General features: G+C 46.1%; 1 protein-coding gene across 3 annotated transcripts in view; it reads left to right on the top strand.

Annotated features, from left to right (window-relative positions):
• Positions 1-20,000, top strand: part of LOC135109255 (follistatin-related protein 5-like) — a 129,537-nt gene that overhangs the window by 31,847 nt on the left and 77,690 nt on the right. The window contains exon 2 of one of the 3 annotated variants that reach the window (XM_064020516.1): positions 13,137-13,214. The exons of the other annotated variants lie outside the window; for them this stretch is intronic. The gene's annotated coding sequence lies outside the window, so the exon portion shown is untranslated. The remainder of the gene's footprint in view (positions 1-13,136; positions 13,215-20,000) is intronic. 3 annotated transcript variants of the gene reach the window in all.

A 20,000-nucleotide genomic window follows, 5' to 3' on the forward strand; every position in this document is an offset into this window, starting at 1 on the left:
CAGAAAGGCTCCAGCTTGGCTCCTTCTGCTCGTTTTCTTCCCCCTCCTGCCCCTCCCTCCTTCCCTTCCTTCCTCTCCTCCTTCCTATCATGCATTATTTTACTTCCTTCTTGCTCTCCTCAGCTGTTTATCTCCACCCACCTCCTCCTCCTCCTCCTCCTCCTCCTCCTCCTCGTGCCCTTCTTTTGTCTCTGGTTCGTGGGGTGAATGACTCTCTCTCTCTCTCTCTCTCTCTCTCTCTCTCTCTCTCTCTCTCTCTCTCTCTCTCTCTCTCTCTCTCTCTCTCTCTCTCTCTCTCTCTCCTACGCCTCCTTGTCCTGCCAGCCTGCGTATCTCTCTGTCCATCCTACATAACCTACCCTCAATCTTAAAACCTACCTTCCTGTCCCTCCCTGCTCCGATTGTTAGCCTGCCTCCGTCTCTATCCTCCCCACACGGCCTCCCTTTACAGTCTGCCCTCACTGCCTGGCCTCATAACCTGCTCCATCAGTCACGTGATACGGAGGCGCCGTTGAGCTGAATTGGACAAGATAACACAAACTGGGGATTCCTAGACGAAGGTTACTGAACGAGGAACTTGCTGGGACTTGCTGGGGTGGTGAGAGACGGGAGTGAAGGAAGGGAGGAGGGGAGTGTTGGCGTTTGTCTGAAATAGAAGCAAGAAGAGGGGTGAGGTGTTGTGTTGCGGTGGCAGGGATGGTGGTGATGACAGTGGTGGTGTGTCTGTTATGGAAGTAAGAGGGGTGAGGTGTTGTGTTGTGGTAGTAGTGGTGGTGATGTGTGAAATAGAAGCATGAGGGGTGAGGTGTTGTGTGTGTTAGTGTTGGTGGTGACGAAAGAGGACGGTGAAGTGATGTGGTGTCGTGTGTAGGTGCTTGAGTTCTTGGTGGTGATGATGGTGGTGTGTGTCTGTTAGTGACGATTGTGGAGAATTGTGCTGTGGTGTTTCTAGTGGTCATGATGGTAGTACTGATGGTCCTAGTGGTACAGAGAGAGAAACAAAGAAGAATACTTTGTTGTAAGCCTTTATTGAAAGCAGCAGAAGTTGTGTGGTGATGATAATAATAGTTTTTAATGGTATTGTTATGAAAGGAACCTCAAAACAGATTCATAAGTTAACATTAGTCTAATTTCACTACCTTTAACTAAATGAAAGGGAAAAGTAACAACAGGGTAAAAGAAGAGACAAAATTGCTTCCTTTTATTATATTCCTTTATTATTGTTATTTGTGACAGTGTGTATGAATGATTGATGGTGTAATGAGGTGTGTAGTGTGGTGGTGACAGAGATGGTGGTGGTGATGGTGGTGGCAGCGGAGTATCTTTATGTAACTCTCTCTCTCTCTCTCTCTCTCTCTCTCTCTCTCTCTCTCTCTCTCTCTCTCTCTCTCTCTCTCTCTCTCTCTCTCTCTCTCTCTCTCTCTCTCTCTCTCACCTCTCGAAACTCTCCATACCTCCTCTTCTCCACTCCTCTCTCTCTCTCTTCCTCTCACTCACTCCACTCCACTCCACTTCATCCCTTTCTCTCTCTTTCTACTCCACTTCCCACTCCACTTTCTCCTCCATTCATCCATTCTGACCCTGACTTCCAACTTCAGCAATCCACGTCCGCCTCCACCCAATCCATTTCCCTCCCCTCCTTCTCTTCCACTCTCCCTCACTCTCACTACCTCTCCCTCTACTTTCTCTCCCTCTCTCACCCTTGTAGGTCGTTCATAGCCATTTGTGTTAGCCTCTCCCAAGTCTCCATTCCGACTGAGAGAGAGAGAGAGAGAGAGAGAGAGAGAGAGAGAGAGAGAGAGAGAGAGAGAGAGAGAGAGAGAGAGAGAGAGAGAGAGAGAGAGAGAGAGAGAGAGAGAGAGAGAGAGAGAGAGAGAGAGAGAATAATTGTGTTCTGGGGCGTTAGGGAGTCTTACGTTTTGGTGAAGAGAGAGAGAGAGAGAGAGAGAGAGAGAGAGAGAGAGAGAGAGAGAGAGAGAGAGAGAGAGAGAGAGAGAGAGAGAGAGAGAGAGAGAGAGAGAGAGAGATGTACATTCCTTCCTACCGAGCCGAAAGTGACATAAACAAAGCAAAGAAGAAAAAAGAAAAGGAGAAGAAGAAGAAGAAAAAAAGGAAAAAAAAAAACTTTCGCCCTTCTCTCTTTCATGTGCGTGCGTGTGTGTGTGTGCGTGTGAGTATAGAGTGTTAGTATGGCACGGAAAGCTACGACTCACGCCTCACCTCACACCACACCGCCTCACCAGACCAGGTATTGCCACACTCACTCCTTTGAACTAATAGACGTGTATCTTTACTTTCAGGTACGTGTGTTTCTGGACGGGCTCGAGTCCTCTGCTAAGCTACGGGTCTGTGAGTAGAGAGAGAGAGAGAGAGAGAGAGAGAGAGTCAGATTTCAGATTCTTTATTTTCCCAGCAGCTGTTATTAATTGCGTGTATTACTCTCATCTTTGTCACGTCCATCAATCAGATAGATAAAAAGGAAGGCTGCCATAAAACTAAAGAAGTTATATATATAAAAGAAAGTATATCATATAAATAAATAATAAAATAACGAGTATGTAATCTTAATGTATTTGCGTCAATATATGAGCAGTTATGCCACTAAAAGGATACTAAAAACATAAATAAAACACAAAAAGACTTAAATAAAAGGTATGTAACAGAGAGAGAGAGAGAGAGAGAGAGAGAGAGAGAGAGAGAGAGAGAGAGAGAGAGAGAGAGAGAGAGAGAGAGAGAGAGAGAGAGCACATAGCATTCGAGGCAGTCAATAGCAACAGTGAGAAAGGCAAGGGAGGCTCACACACACACACACACACACACACACACACACACACACACACACACACACACACACACACACACACACACACACACACACACACACACACACACACACACACACACACACACACACACACACACACACACACACAAAAGGGGATACAGAAGCAAGGTAGAAAGTCCTCACTGCAGTAACCTCTCTTTTTTTTTTTTTTTTGCTTCTTTTAACCCTCGCCATCAAGACTCACGTAGCAGAAGGGGGCAGGACACGCGAGGAGGGAGTTCACCAGGGGCGTTTAAGGAGCAGAAGCACACGCGAGCCCCAGCACTCAGTCAGCATGCTTGTTAGGGATAATTATAGAAGTGTTCTTGAAGCTGCGCAGTGTTGTGGAGGAGTTTAAGACGGAGAACAAGACGTTGAGAAGATAGACAAAGATAAAGAATAATAGAAAGGACGTGAAGAAATGGTAGAGAAGAGATTAACAGGAGCGAAAGACAAGGAAAAAAAAGACAAGAAGAACAGGTAGTGAAGGCTAAGAAGAGACGTAGAAGGAAAGCAAGAAAATGGACAACTGACAGAAGAAGAGGTGTAGAAGAGAGAGAGAGAGAGAGAGAGAGAGAGAGAGAGAGAGAGAGAGAGAGAGAGAGAGAGAGAGAGAGAGAGAGACAGAGAGAAGACACGTGGCAGTATATAATAGAGAGAGAAAAAGATAAAAAAAAAATACAGGATGAAGAGAAAAAATGGACTAAAGGAAAGAACAGTCCGCTGAAAATAAAGGAAAGAGAAAGAAAGAGGAAAAAGAAATTCAGGTAGGAAGAAAAAGAGATGGTGATAATCTAAGTTAATCTAGCGTAACTTAACTTAGCGTAATTTAAACTAGTGCAGGGTTATCGAGCGAGTTAATAGCGTTACAGCAATGCAAAATACGTAGTTATTTAGTTTTTGTAATCTAGTAAAAAAAAAGATTACGTAGGAATATAAAATTACGTAATATGTAAATCACGTAAGAATATAATCGGCTAGTTTTACGAATGTTGTGTTATGATTTGAGTTACAGTTGATACAGAAGCACAAAGTCATCGTACTTTTTGTAACTTCGCGAGAAACAAAGCGTTATCATTACGGAAAATAAATTAATTAATAAACAGATAAACTTTCATTATAAAAGATCAAAGTAATATCGCTAACTGTTACAAATGCAGCGTTATTATTCAGGTTACAAAATGATTACGCAAAATACAAAGGGAAATAAATCATAGGTTGGTTATTTTCACCAGCACAGCGTTACCAGTACAAATATGATATTTCCCGTACCATGAATCAGTCAGTGAGTCGTGTCAATATAGGCAGGCAAACACACACTCCACAATACCACTCGCGTAACCTCGCCAGAAACAAAAGAATAACAATTATAAGTTATTTTCACCAGAGCAACGTTACCGGCACAAATATAGAACTACCATCAGTCCCTTAGTCGAATTAGTGAAGCTACATAAATATACTACAAATAATACTACAGTAACCTCACCAGGAACAACAACAACAGCAGCAACACAAGAATAATTATCATAGGTTATTTTCACCAGAGCAACGTTACCCGTACAAACATAGAACTACCATTAATCCTTTACTGAAGTTAGTACAGCTACTCTGACACACACTCCAGTAACCTCTACAGAAACAGGACAAAAAGAATAATTACACATAGGTTACTTTCCCCCAGTACAAACATACCATCAGTTCCTTAGTCCAATTAATACAGCTACACAAACACGTTCCCCAATACCACTTGTCTAACCTCCCTAGAAACACAGGCCTCTCATCTATACCACCTCACAAAGCAACACAGCATACGGAACACAACGTCCAGTTACTAGCCCAGTCAGGTCACAGCCGCATCACACGTTTATGAGTGTTGCTTCACGGCGGATCAGGTGATTCAGCTCAGGTCACAGGTGCACTCACATCAAGCAGTATCAGTAACTTCAGGTGCGGTAACAATAGTCTGGTAGTGAGGCAACACCGTATTGAGCAATGCAGTAACCCTCCAGTAATTGAGCGAGTCACACAACACGGAGAGAGAGAGAGAGAGAGAGAGAGAGAGAGAGAGAGAGAGAGAGAGAGAGAGAGAGAGAGAGAGAGAGAGAGAGAGAGAGAGAGAGAGAGAGAGAGAGAGCGAGACCCAACAAGAGAGTCCGAACCAACGTAGGAATTTACCGTACTCACAACATGACATCAACACACTGCAGTAGAAATGGAGAGGCAACAGAGGCAGTAACGTACTATGGCATCCTGCAAGTACTATTACCAGTCGCTACACGGGCGCCCCTATTAACCCGAAGTCATACAAGGCCCTGGAATGAAGCTAGGCGGTGAATTGGTTCCTGTTGAGGCTTCGAAAAGTTGGTCGCATTAGTAGTGGATGGAGTGACTGAGGTAACCGAGTGCATCGAGCCGTGTTGAGGAGAGGGAGTGTTGAAAAATAGATGAAGTAATGCAGGCCAGTCATGGATTAACAGAGAGACGGAGAGGGAGAGGGAGAGGGAGTGGGAGAGAGAGGGACAGAGAGAGAAAGAGAGAGAGAGAGAGAGAGTTAGCTCATTCATGTAGGTCAGAGGAACATTCAAGTATAAAAAACCATCTCTCGTAATTAAGCAAATGTTTGATGTGTGTGTGTGTGTGTGTGTGTGTGTGTGTGTGTGTGTGTGTGTGTGTGTGTGTGTGTGTGTGTGTGTGTGTGTGTGTGTGTGTGTGTGTGTGTGTGTGTGTGTGTGTGTGTGTGTGTGTGTGTGTGTGTGTGTGTGTGGGTGGGTGGGTCAGGGGTCAATGTGGGAGGGGCAGGACAGAGAGAAAGAGGGAAGGGGAGGGAAGGGGAGGGAAGGGAGGAGGTCTCTTAGAGCTAATCAATACTAAGCCAGAATTCTTCAGTTCCTAGACGATACTGGTGCCTCGGGTCGCCTCCTCCTCCTCCTCTACTACCTCCTCCTCCTCCTCCTCCACCTCCTGCTGCAGTCCCCAGTCCATACCACTCCATACCACTCAGTACCACTCTATACCTACGCACACACACACACACACACACACACACACACACACACACACACACACACACACACACACACACACACACACACACACACACACACACACACACACACACGCACACTAGAATGGACTGCCTCTGACTTCCTGCAGTGGTACGTTGCTACATAAAAATCCAAGACGGAACTCAATGGACGGGAAGTAAGGGCGGGGCGGAGAGGCGGCGACGGCGGCGGCGTTGGTCGTGGTGGTGGTGGTGATGGTTATGCTAGTGGTGGTTGTGGTGGTGGTGGCGGTGGTGGTGGTGGTGAGGCGGCGCTAAGCTGGTTCTTAAGTCCTGGAACCTTTCATAGTCCTCAGAACCTTCCTCCTCCTCCTCCTCCTCCTCCTCCTCATCCTCCTCCTCCTCCTTCTCCTCCTCTTCTTCCTCTTCCTCTTCCTCCTCTTCCTCTTCCTCCCTACCTTTTGATCCTCCCTCCTGCTGATCCTTCCTCCTACCTCCTTGCTTCCTTATGAGTCCTTCTTCCTTCTTCTTCCTCCTTCTTCTCCTCCTCTTCCTCGTCTTCCTCCATCTCATCCCTCTCCCTGCAGCCTCAAAGCATGTCTTTTCCCTTCATTTTCTGCACCTGAATGAGTCGATTCACAGAAATATCTTACTTTTTTCTTGCTGGAAAATGAGAGAGAGAGAGAGAGAGAGAGAGAGAGAGAGAGAGAGAGAGAGAGAGAGAGAGAGAGAGAGAGAGAGAGAGAGAGAGAGAGAGAGAGAGAGAGAGAGAGAGAGAGAATGATTAAGAAGAGGTGCAGGAAGGTGAGAGAAAATGGTCAAAAGGAAAGGACAGGTGGCAGAAAATAAAGAAGAGAGAGAGAGAGACGACAAAAATAAAAGAAGGAGGAGGAGGAGGAGGAGAAGGAAGAGGTGGAGGAGCTGAAGGTAAAAGGGAGGGAGGACAGGAGAGAATAATAGGTGAGAAAGAGGACAAAGAGAAAGCGCTTAGGTGAGAGGAAAAGTTAGAGAGAGAGAGAGAGAGAGAGAGAGAGAGAGAGAGAGAGAGAGAGAGAGAGAGAGAGAGAGAGAGAGAGAGAGAGAGAGAGAGAGAGAGAGAGAGAGAGAGAGAGAGAGAGAACAGGTGTGAGAGGAAGCCACCTGTGTTCCTGGCAGTTTTGGCACCTCTCTCTCTCTCTCTCTCTCTCTCTCTCTCTCTCTCTCTCTCTCTCTCTCTCTCTCTCTCTCTCTCTCTCTCTCTCTCTCTCTCTCTCTCTCTCTCTCTCTCTGCAACCTTTGGACCATTGACTTCTGTGCACCTCCTGACCCTCTTCGCCTGTGTGTGTGTGTGTGTGTGTGTGTGTGTGTGTGTGTGTGTGTGTGTGTGTGTGTGTGTGTGTGTGTGTGTGTGTGTGTGTGTGTGTGTGTGTGTGTGTGTGTGTGTGTGTGTGTGTGTGTGTGTGTGTGTGTGTGTGTGTGTGTGTGTGTGTGTGTGTGTGTGTGTGTGTGTGTGTATGTATGTATGTGTTTGTACGTAATTGCTTAGAATTTTTCCTTTCGTTCCTGTCCGTTCTTGTATCCGGTAGAGAGAGAGAGAGAGAGAGAGAGAGAGAGAGAGAGAGAGAGAGAGAGAGAGAGAGAGAGAGAGAGAGAGAGAGAGAGAGAGAAAACATATCCCATTTTAGTCACGCGTTGATGATTCAAAATGAGAGAGAGAGAAAAAAAAAAGGGGGATCTGTCTAGCATATTCCCAGGTTAATTATGGATCAGAGCTTAATTAATCAGGTGTTAATTGCACGAAGCGATGCCGTGAATTGCCTTCTGTTTGTCATGTATCACCTGTGACCCAATTCCTGTGTATTTGTCCATTTTTGCATCAGTTTTAAATACTCTTCGCCTCTTTGTGTCTCCCTGTCTCTTTTACAGCATTGTTTTTTAATCATCTGTGCCTCTCTCTCTTTCTCTTTGTCTTCTCATTTGTTTTCTTGTCTGCTATTGCCGCCCCCCCCCTCTCTCTCTCTCTCTCTCTCTCTCTCTCTCTCTCTCTCTCTCTCTCTCTCTCTCTCTCTCTCTCTCTCTCTCTCTCTCTCTCTCTCTCTCTCTCTCTCTCTCTCTCTCTCTCTCTCTCTCTCTCTCTCTCTCTGTCTGTGTCTCTTCTCTTCTATTTCGTCCCTCTGTGTTTCTCGTTTCTTTTGTTCTTTTTTTGTGTTCTTTTCTGTTTCTTTTTTGTCGTTATGTGTTCATTTTTTTTTTTTATCCTTCCGTCTCTTTTCTTTGTATCTGTAAATGTCCGTCACTTTCTGTCTGTCTTTCTCTTATGTTTTTTAGATGTTTTATTTTTTTTGTCTTATTCTGTCTTTTTTTATTCTTTTTCTGTCTGTTTCTATTAATATCCGTTAGTTTCTGTCCTTTTCTCTGTCTTTTTCTTCTGTCTTGTCTTTTGCATCTTCTTTTACCCCGTTTTTGCCTTCCTCTTTTTTTTTTTTTTTCTGTCGCTTTATAAATTCCTGAGTTTTCTTATTGCCCTTCGCACCGTTTTCTATTCCTGTCTATCCTCCTCTCTCCCTGCCTGTTCCCTTCTCTCTCCATATTCTCCTCTATTCCTTTACTTTATGATATCCTATCTTTTTATGTCTCGATCCTCATCTGTCTTCTTGTGTCTGTCGTCTCTGTCTATTCTATTTGTATGTTCTGTTTCCTTCCGTTCTCTTTAATCTTTCTCTCTTCTTTTATCTTTCTCTGTCTCTCTATTCTCCACTTCCTTCATCTTCTTCAAATTATTCTCCCTACTTCTACCTTTCCCCTCTTATTATGTTCCCCTGTTCCTGTCCTTTCTTCCTTGTCCTTGACCTCCTCCTCCTCCTCCTCCTCCTCCTCCTCCTCCTCCTCCTCCTCCTCCTCCTCCTCCTCCTCCTCCTCCAAGATGAACCCTATTGCTTTTTCTTTGTATTCTACCGAAGCCAAAACAAGAAGGGGCGCCGCTCCCCACACCAGCCCTTTCCCATCCCGCCCCCTCCCATCCACTAACCTCATTAAAGGGACGGCGTGTTCCAGGCGGAGGGGCGGCAGGTGTGGCTGAAGAGGAGGTGGCCGTGGCAGGCAGGGCGAGGTAGTGGTGGTGGTCGTGGTGGTAGTGGTGGTGGTGGTGGTGGTGGTGGTGGTTGAGCCTTGCAGATGTGGTATTAGAGATTGATTTAAGCAGTGTGTGTGTGTGTGTGTGTGTGTGTGTGTGTGTGTGTGTGTGTGTGTGTGTGTGTGTGTGAGTGTGAGGGGGAGGCGGGGGGAGGGAAGGAGGGATTCCGACATTTATTGATTGTTGTGGGGGGTGAGTGAGTGAGGGGACGGGAAGGGAAGGGATAGAGAGAGAGAGAGAGAGAGAGAGAGAGAGAGAGAGAGAGAGAGAGAGAGAGAGAGAGAGAGAGAGAGAGAGAGAGAGAGAGAGAGAGAGAGAGAAAGAGGGGGGTATTATTTGGGTTGTTTGGGTGAAGACAAGACCAAAATATCAGTAGTTAGGTTAGGTAGCTAGTTAGATAAGGAAGGTTAAATAAATGGAGTTGTTTACGTGTGTGGTGCAGAGAGAGAGAGAGAGAGAGAGAGAGAGAGAGAGAGAGAGAGAGAGAGAGAGAGAGAGAGAGAGAGAGAGAGAGAGAGAGACCACTAGCATTGTTTGGAGAGGAAGAGTAATGGCAGTTAAAGGCTTTGGTAGCAGAGAGAGAGAGAGAGAGAGAGAGAGAGAGAGAGAGAGAGAGAGAGAGAGAGAGAGAGAGAGAGAGAGAGAGAGAGAGAGAGAGAGAGAGAGAGAGAGAGAGAGAGGAAAGGCTGTTAGAGAGGGTGATGGAGTTTAGATTAGTAGACAAGCTGGTGAGGGAGGAGGAGGAGGAGGAGGAGGAGAAGAAGGAAGAAGATGAAGAGGAAGAGGAAGGGTGGAAAATAGAGAGAGAAGAGGAGGGCGGAAGAAAACAGAGGTGGAGAGGATAGCGAAGAAAGGTAAAGAGAATAGAGGGGAAAGAAGAGAGAGAGAAAGAAGAGGGCGGGAGGAACTGGAAGAGAGGGAGGAGGAGGAGGAGGAGGAGGATGAATGAAGAGGCTGGAAGAAGTGGATGAACGACCTGAAGGACTGAAGAGCCTAAGGAAATTGGAGGAGGTTGAGAGAGAGAGAGAGAGAGAGAGAGAGAGAGAGAGAGAGAGAGAGAGAGAGAGAGAGAGAGAGAGAGAGAGAGAGAGAGAGAGAGAGAGAGAGAGGGGGAAAGGGAGGAGAGGGAGATAGAGATATTATGGGGAGAGAAGAGGGAGGAATACAGTTAAGCTTTCAGGGAAGAAGGTTAGGTCTTGATAAACGAACTGGAGGAGGAGGAGGAGGAGGAGGAGGAGGAGGAGGAGGAGGAGGAGGAGGAGGAGGAGGAGGAGGAGGAGGGGGAGGAGGAGGAGGCGAAACCCAAGAGCGAAGACGAATGAGAGAGAGAAAAAAAAAAGAGAGTGAGAGTGAGAGGAGGCGAGGAATGGACAGAAAACAAGTGAAGACAAGAGAGAGAGAGAGAGAGAGAGAGAGAGAGAGAGAGAGAGAGAGAGAGAGAGAGAGAGAGAGAGAGAGAGAGAGAGAGAGAGAGAGAGAGAGAGAGCAACACAGAAACAGAGAACCAGGAAAGAAAATACTATAAAAAAAATCAGAAATACAATAACAAATAATAAAGAAAACGAAGAGAAGAGGAACGAGGAAGAGCAGAAGAAGGAAGAGGAAGAAGAGGAAGAGGAAGGAGGAAGAGGATGTAAATGGCGGAACTGTTTCATGAATACCACATTACACACAGCAGGATACATTGAAACACATTATTCCCTCACGTTCTCCCATATGCATAGGCTCCGTGTAGGCTGTCGGCAGTGCTTATATATTGTCTAGGCTGGCGGAGGCACGACGGGGCTCTGTTGGGGGGCGTGGTGCTCTTGAAGGTGGGAGGGATAGGAGGAGGAGGAGGAGGAGAGGGAGGTTGGTGATAGGAGGGGGAAGGAACGGGGAAGATAGTTAAATTAATGGAGGGGAGATGAAGAGAGATAACAGGAGGAGGAGGAGGAGGAGGAGGAGGCATGAATGGAAGGGAAACTAATTACCTATACCTTTATGACTCTCGACATACGCTCTCTCTCTCTCTCTCTCTCTCTCTCTCTCTCTCTCTCTCTCTCTCTCTCTCTCTCTCTCTCTCTCTCTCTCTCTCTCTCTCTCTCTCTCTCTCTCTCTCTCTCTCTCTCTCTCTCTCTCTCTCTCTCTCTCTCTCTCCCCGGTCTTAATCAATGAATCAATACGCACGCTGACTCAGACCGCCGCTTGTCGTCCCACTCTGCACTTTTCCCGGTCACAGCTCCTCAGTCCATTGCACCACAACAAGGGGCGGGGCGGGCGATGCAGGCGGTTGGGCAGGACTGAGGGGCGGTGGGAGTGTCAGGGAGGCAGTAGGAGTATAGAAGAATCGAAGGGGCAGAGTAGAGGGCGGTGGTAAGGTGTTTAGTTATGTTTCTTGGGCGTGGTGTTGATATGGGAGGTCGTGAAAGAGGTTGTATTGAGTCAGGGACCTTGGTGGCTTGGTTTAGTTAGCTTTCAAGGGCGTGGAAGTGTGAAGGGATGTTGTGGAAGGTTATATAAGAAGTCAGGGGCCTTGGTGAATTGGTTTAGTTACGTTTCTTGGGGCGTAAACGTGTGAATGGAGGTTGTGAAAGAGGTTAGGGTTGTGTTGAGGCTTAGGAAGGAATGATGGGAGGTGCTAGTGAGTGAAAAAGTCAGGTTAGAGACCACAGAGGAGGTTGAAAGACGTGGAAAAGTAAAGTTTGAGTGATAGAGAAATGGTGATTAGAGAAAGAAATCAGGTCAGAGGTCAGAAAGTGATTATAAGAGAAGCTAGTGAATGAAAAAGTCATATTAGAGGTCACGGAGGAGGTCATAAGATGTGGAAAGGTAAAGTTAGATGGAAAAATAGTGATTAGATCTTACCAGTTGAAGAGGGAAGGGAAAAACTCGTCGAGATTGAAAAGACAGTAGGTCAGAGACGAGGAAGAGTTCTTGGAGGTGCTGGAGTGACAGAAAAACCAGAAAAACGAAGCAGATATTAGAGAGACAATAAAAACACACATAACATTAAAAATACCAAGTCAGAGGCAGGAAAGTCAAGTTAGAGGTACAGAAAATGATGAACATACCACATAAACGCAGTCAGAAGCGAGGGAGTCTAGTTGGAAATACATTGAGTGATAGACCAGAGAAACGCAGCAGGTGTTGATGTGGAGGTGCGAAGGTGCCAAGGCTCACTGCACAGAGGCGAGGCGGTATTGAGGAAGGATGCGGGAGTCGAGCGTCGCGGAGAAGTAATGAAGAGGGACGCTGTGAGGAGTGCAGATGTAAAGGAGGGAACTAAGAACGACGTAGGAATGAGGAAGAGGAGCATAATGGAGGTGTTAAGGAGGACAAGGAATGTTGAGGGAAGAGAGCAGAGAGAGAGAGAGAGAGAGAGAGAGAGAGAGAGAGAGAGAGAGAGAGAGAGAGAGAGAGAGAGAGAGAGAGAGAGAGAGAGAGAAAGAGAGAGTTACTGTGTTCCTGTATCTTTCTTTCTGACTGTTGTTTTAATAATAGACGTAGAGGTATTAGTGGTAAAATTTTGAAGAGGAGTGTACTCTCTCTCTCTCTCTCTCTCTCTCTCTCTCTCTCTCTCTCTCTCTCTCTCTCTCTCTCTCTCTCTCTCTCTCTCTCTCTCTCTCTCTCTCTCTCTCTCTCTCTCTCTCTCTCTCTCTCTCCAGCTTACTGTTTTATTTGTAGGTGTGTCTGGAGGCAAAGGAAGGGGAGGGAGACTACTGCAGTAACACACACACACACACACACACACACACACACACACACACACACACACACACACACACACACACACACACACACACACACACACACACACACACACACACACACACACACACACACACACACACACACACACACACACACACACACATACTGATAATTAGGTCGTGTCTGTGTTCGTGTTAAGACATGGTTCAATGAGTCATAATTCATCTCTCTCTCTCTCTCTCTCTCTCTCTCTCTCTCTCTCTCTCTCTCTCTCTCTCTCTCTCTCTCTCTCTCTCTCTCTCTCTCTCTCTCTCTCTCTCTCTCTCTCTCTCTCTCTCTCTCTCTCTCTCTTCCTCTCTCTCTCTCTCTCTGACCCCACAGGCCCCCAGCACGTCAAGAAAGCCTGGGTGAGATCGGATCTTTGCCCCAAACGTTCATATTTCATGCGATATAAAACACCTTCCTTGAGCTGTACCCAATTCCCATCTTCCCATCTTCCCTAGAGACCGGGGTGCTGGTTGTCTGCGGCCCCACCCTCCCTCAGGCTCCCCGCAGGCCGTCACAGCTTTACCGAGACACAGGCAAGGGAATCAGGGGGCAGGAGGATGGGAATGCAAGAGGGTGAGGAGCGTAAAGGTTAGGGAAGGTAGCAGGGAAGTAAGAAGGAGAAATAAACGAAGAAGCGAGGGGAAAAAATGAAGAACGAAGAAGAGAGAGAGAATGAGGGTGAGGGATATAAGCTGTAGGGAAATTTAACAAAGGGTTTAAGGGTGGAAGGATAAAAAGAAGAGGTTGCCGTGAGGGTAAAGTGTGCAGAGAGAGAGAGAGAGAGAGAGAGAGAGAGAGAGAGAGAGAGAGAGAGAGAGAGAGAGAGAGAGAGAGAGAGAGAGAGAGAGAGAGAGAGAGAGAGAGAGAGAGAGAGAGGGAGTTTTGTTATTAATAAAATCTTTTGTGACTATGAAGGAAAGGAATTAGCCATGAAAATCCTGCAGACCTTACACACACACACACACACACACACACACACACACACACACACACACACACACACACACACACACACACACACACACACACACACACACACACACACACACACACACACACACACACACACACACACACACACACACACACACACACACACACACACACACACACACACACACACACACACACACACACACACACACACACACACACACACGCACACACACAACTTCAATGCCTCATGTCCACTTAGGGTGACTTATTGACCGACTACATGACTGGTGGAAGAGTGACTGAGTTGCAGACTGGCTGACTGACAAAGTGGATGACTGAAGGGGTGATTAAGTGACTGACTGGCAAACCAACTAATTAATTGCATGACTGTCTGAATGGATGACCAACCAACTAACTGACTGGCTGGATAAGATAATAATTCATTAACTAACTAATAAATCGATTAATTTTTTGACTAACTAACTAGCTGGTTGACTAACTTACTTTTTAATTGTATAACTGCCTGAATGATTAATCGATTAACTGACTGGGAAACTGGACAAACGGAATGACTCACGAACTGACTGACTCACCCCTCTGCAGCGTGCGTGAGGCTTCCCCGCGGTGAGTCACGTGCACATGACTGCCAGCACACGCCACCGTCAGATATCCAAGCACATGTCAGGACACACGCTACCTTATGAAATACACTGCCCCAGATATACATGCATAATCATACATAGAGATCCTCAGGCAGGACACAACTCCATGCATACCTAGCTTCATTTATCTGCAACTTTAAACATACGCATACATGAAGAGACAAAGACACACACACACACACACACACACACACACACACACACACACACACACACACACACACACACACACACACACACACACACACACACACACACACACACACACACACACACACACACACACACACACACACACACACACACACACACACAGGAGCTATACAAACATACTAAGTAATACAAAGCATAAAAAATTCGTTTGTTTGTAACTTTAAACATGAAAAGACATACGTACACGAGGTAGTTGCACACACACGCATACACACACACACGTACACACATACACTCATCCAAAGCAGTAGAAGCACTTATACAAACATACAAACTAATACAAGGAAAGAGATTTTTGTTTAGTAACTTTAAACATGAAAAGACATATGCACAATAGTTGCACACACACACACACACACACACACACACACACACACACACACACACACACACACACACACACACACACACACACACACACACACACACACACACACACACACACACACACACACACACACACACACACACACACACACACACACACACACACACACACCGCCACAGACAGCCAAGCACAGTTCTGGGACTCCGAGAAAAAGATGGTAACTAGTTTTGTCCGTAAACAGCAGCGACATTGTTGAATATTCATCTCTCCCATTGTGGTGCGCCCAGTTACCACCACCACCACCACCACCACCACCAGCACTACCACGACTTGAAGGCTCTGTGTGTGTGTCTGTGTGTGTGTGTGTGTGTGTGTGTGTGTGTGTGTGTTTGTGTTTGAGTACCCTTAAAGCTCACAGTCCTGCTTGTTCTTGCTGTCTCACGAAGCTTTTACCTCCTCCTCCTCCTCCTTCTTCTCCTCCTCTTCCTTTTCTTCTTCTTCTTCTTCTTCTTCTTCTTCTTCTTCTTCTTCTTCTTCTTCTTCTTCTTCTTCCTCTTCCTCTTCCTCTTCCTCTTCCTCTTCCTCTTCCTCTTCCTCCTCCTCCTCCTCCTCCTCCTCCTCCTCCTCCTCCTCCTCCTCCTCCTCCTCCTCCTCCTCCTCCTCCTCCTCCTCCTCCTCCTCCTCCTCCTCCTCCTCCTCCTCCTCCTCCTCCTCCTCCTCCTCCTCCAACGCTTACATAAATCTCTACTTTCGTAATTTTTCTCTTTCTCCTATCCGCCCCTTATTTCCAATCTCTCTCTCTCTCTCTCTCTCTCTCTCTCTCTCTCTCTCTCTCTCTCTCTCTCTCTCTCTCTCTCTCTCTCTCTCTCTCTCTCTCTCTCTCTCTCTCTCTCTCTCTCTCTCTCATTATCCCGGCTGACTTAATTTCATCATTAATTAATCCTCCTTCCACTTCCAATACAAGGAGAGAAAGGGAGAGAGAGAGAGAGAGAGAGAGAGAGAGAGAGAGAGAGAGAGAGAGAGAGAGAGAGAGAGAGAGAGAGAGAGAGAGAGAGAGAGAGAGAGAGAGAGAGAGAGAGAGAGACTCACTTCCCTGCAACTCTCCTCACCTCACATTGTCAATAGCCACCATTCATTTCACTTCAGTCTTTCTCTCCTTCCCTTCATTTCATTCCCTTCACGTGCTTTTCTCCGTCTTCTCTCTCTCTCTCTCTCTCTCTCTCTCTCTCTCTCTCTCTCTCTCTCTCTCTCTCTCTCTCTCTCTCTCTCTCTCTCTCTCTCTCTCTCTCTCTCTCTCTCTCTCTCTCTCTCTCTCTGTTCCTTCTGTTCCTTTTCACTTCCAAGGTTCTTCTCTGTTTACTTTGCCAGCTCTTTCTTTCTACCTCTCCGTCTCTCGCTTTTTCTCTCTTCTCTGGTCTTTCCTTCCTTCCTTTCCTTTTTATGTCTTCCTGCTTTGCTTTCTCCTCCTTTTCTGCGTATTATTTCTTTTCTCTGTCTATACTGTCTTTCTTTTATCTTTCTATTTTGGCTTTCTCTTATTTCCTTTTCTGTGTCTTCATTCTTGTTTAAGTGTGACGCTCTTTCTCTATCACTCTCTCTCTATCCTTCTCTCTGTTCTTTTTTCCCGTCATTTCTTTTCTTTCTATTTTTCTTGTTTCTCTCACTCCATGTCTTTCGGCCTGTCTTTGTTTTCCTATCCATCTTTGTTATTCCTTTCTTCCTTGTCTTTTTCTTTCTTCCTTTTTCTCTTCTTCTCTTCTTCACTCTTCTTCTCTTTCTTTTCTTGTTTTTTTTCTAACTTTGCTTGATTTTCATATTCTGCGTTTTTCGGCCTGTCTTTCTTTTCCTATCCAACTTTGTTATTCCTCTCTCCCTCACCCTCTTTCTTTCCCTCATCCTCTCCCTCTCTCCTTTCCACCCAACACCTTTCCTCGCCTCATATCCACAGTTAACATATTTTTCAGTCTGGCGCATCGTTGTCTTGATATCACCTCGGCCCCTCGCCTCTCAGGGTCCAACAAGCCTCGTTTCGTCGCTCACAACACCTACACAATCTCGCGCCAGCACCGCTTTCCTCCCGGCGATCCTGAGAGAGAGAGAGAAAAGAAAAAGAGAGACAGAGAGAAGACGAAGGGAAAAAAAAATCATAGGAGGCTCCCTGTTTTACCCACTTAAACTCCTGTTGACTCTCGGCCACTGCTCCTCACAGGCGTGGCGACACTCGAAGGGCACTCCTGCATGGCGTTTAGGAGACCCTCATGTTTCTATGTCGAGTGAAGGAGGTTCGCAGCGCACCGCCGCTCGCCCGCCGCTTCCGGATCACAGTCAGCGAAAGGTCACGAAGGAGGCAGAGACGGTAGCTGTCAGGCCGAGCGTTGTATAGAGACACTGGAATGCCGGGGCGGTGGCAGTGTGCAATGAGACACGACCTGGTGGAAGGGACACGCTAGTCTGCTGGAAAAACGTATGAGGAAAAGGAGGATAAGGATGGAAAAGGAAAGACAGAGCGGGGGGAGGATAGGGAAGGGAAAGGAAAGAGACCGAGAGGATGAAAAGAGGAGGAGTGGAAGCAGGATAAGTAAAGGAAAGGAGAGAGACAGAATAGGGACGGGAGAGCGGATAGGGAAGGAAAAGGAAGAGGGAAAGGATGAAAGGGAATGATAAGGAGAGGAAAGGAGGATAAGGAAAGGAAAGGAGATAAGGAGGCAAATGATAAGGAAGTGGAAGCAGGAACAGGTGGAAGGTGAAAGGGAATAATAAGAAAGAGAGCATGGAGGATGAAAGAAGAAAAGGAAATGGGAAGGAAGTTGGGTGAAAAGAGGACAAAGAGAAAGATTGGAAGATTGCGAAAGAAGGGAAAGGAAGGAAGAGAAAAAAGGAAAAGAAAACAGTGAAAGGGAAAGATAGAGAAGATCGGAATAGAGAAAATAATGAGAAAAAGATTTAAGGAAAGAGAAGACAAGGAGGAAAAAGACATAAAAGCAAGAGAAAGACGGGAAGAACAAGAGGAGGAAGAGAGAAAAATGGGCGAAAGAGGAAAAAAGGAAGACGAAAGAGAAAAAAATAAGGGAAAACAGGGACGGAAGTGCGGAGAAAGAAAGAAAAGTGAAAGAGAAAAAAAGGAAAAAAGAAACGAGAGAGAAAGAGGAAAAAATAAAAAGGAAGAAGAATAAGTGGAGGAAAACAGGAAAAAAAGCAAAAAAAAAGTAGAAGAAAGAAAAAGAAAAATTAGGAGTAAAGAGAAAAGAAAGAGGAAAAAGAAAAGGAAAAGAGGAGAGTTAGAAAGTAAAAATAAGAGAAAGAAAAAACGAGAAAAACCCAAAAAAGAAAAAAAAACAGGAGAAAAATAAAAAAAGGAGAAAAAAAGAGAAACACAAACAGTAAGAGGGAAATAAAACCGCTCACACACACACCAAACATTACAATTACGTGCATACACAACCCGAACCAAGAGAGGAAGAAAGGCAGAAAACTCACGGGCAACACGGACGGGCGGTACAGGAGGCGGAAACTGGAGCATTGTGTTAAGCGTTCTTGGTGAATGGTACCCCGCCCTTTTGCCTCGAGGTCACTGTGGCGTCCTCGCGTCCTAATCACTTCCTGCCCGTGCCATCGACTGCTCAGTGTCCGCGTGATCGCATTATTTCGGTCAGCGAGATGGCCGATTATCTTGCGCTAACCGGGTCGCCTTCTCTAATTGCCCCCTTGACTCACTCGCTTGGAGATTGAAAGTCGCAGGATAGTGGATGGTTTTCTGGGTGAGAGGGAAGGAATGAGGGGATGTGGGGTAAGGGTGAAGGAGGAAACGGAGGGAGGAAGGATGAGGGAGTTTAAAGGTAGATGGATAAGGAAGAAGGAATGTAAGGAAAAAGGATGATAATGAGGAATGTTGCAGGAGGGTAAGAAGGAAGGAATGAGGGAAAGAAGAGTAAGGAGGAGACAATGTTTGCTTAGGATAGGGTAAGGAAGACGGGTTGTAGGGGAACGAATGATAGGGAGAAGACTAATGAAGAGGGAACATAGGTGTAGAAAAGGGTAAGAAATAGAAGGGTGTAAGATACGAAAAAGAATTAAGGGAAGAGGTTATGTACGGAAAGGAAAGGGCAGGAAAGAGAAGAAAGGGATGTAAGATAAGTAAGGAGAAAGGGTAAGTGAGAGGGAAGGATAACAAAGAGGCGAGTGGAGTGAAAGATGAGTAAAGAAAAAGCTAAAGGAAGGAAGAAAAGAAAAGGAAAAGGTAGGGAAGGGAAAGTAAGGAAGGGGAAGATACGTGATAAATGGAGGGTAAAGCGTGGTAAGGGAACAGGAATAATGGAATAGAAGGGAAAGAAAGGAAAGGAAAGAGAAAGGAGGCCAATATTTCCTGTCTCGTTCACGTTTTTAGAACATTTGGTTGTTCGCCCGCGAGAGAAAGAAAGAGAGAGAGAGAGAGAGAGAGAGAGAGAGAGAGAGAGAGAGAGAGAGAGAGAGAGAGAGAGAGAGAGAGAGAGAGAGAGAGAGAGAGAGAGAGAGAGAGAGAGAGAGAGAGAGAGAGAGAGAGAGAGAGAGAGAGAGAGAGAGAGAGAGAGAGAGAGAGAGAGAGAGAGAGAGAGAGAGAGAGAGAGAGAGAGAGAGAGAGAGAGAGAGAGAGAGAGAGAGAGAGAGAGAGAGAGAGAGAGAGAGAGAGAGAGAGAAGCGGAGAGACAGAGACACAAGCGACGGACAGACACACAGATATATAGAGACACAGAGGCTGCAAACGTAAGGTCCATCCTACGAGAACCGAAACGTGGATCTTCCTTTGAGAATACCTTGAGAAAAAACTCCCACCACCACTCACTAATCTAATCACTTTATTACGCCAGAATCTAATTTAGGGTGACGACTGAGAGGGACGTGACGGAGGAAGAAGGGGAAGAGGAGAGGAGGGGTGCGAGATGGAAGGAGAAAGGGAAAGGAAGGAAAAGTGATTTACTGGAAGGTGGGAAGCGAGGACGAGCTAGTGAAATGTGGCTGGGCGGGACCGTAGAGTTTGCCAGGGAGAGGGCGAGAGAGGTACTGCCACTACTCTTCCTCCTCCTCTTCTTCCGCTATTACTATTAGCACTGCTACAACAACAACAACAACAACAACAACAACAACAACAACAACAACAAAAACTACTACTACTACTACTACTACTACTACTACTACTACTACTA

Source organism: Scylla paramamosain, chromosome 18 (genome assembly GCF_035594125.1).
Source record: "Scylla paramamosain isolate STU-SP2022 chromosome 18, ASM3559412v1, whole genome shotgun sequence".
NCBI classification, from domain to species: Eukaryota; Metazoa; Arthropoda; class Malacostraca; order Decapoda; family Portunidae; genus Scylla; species Scylla paramamosain.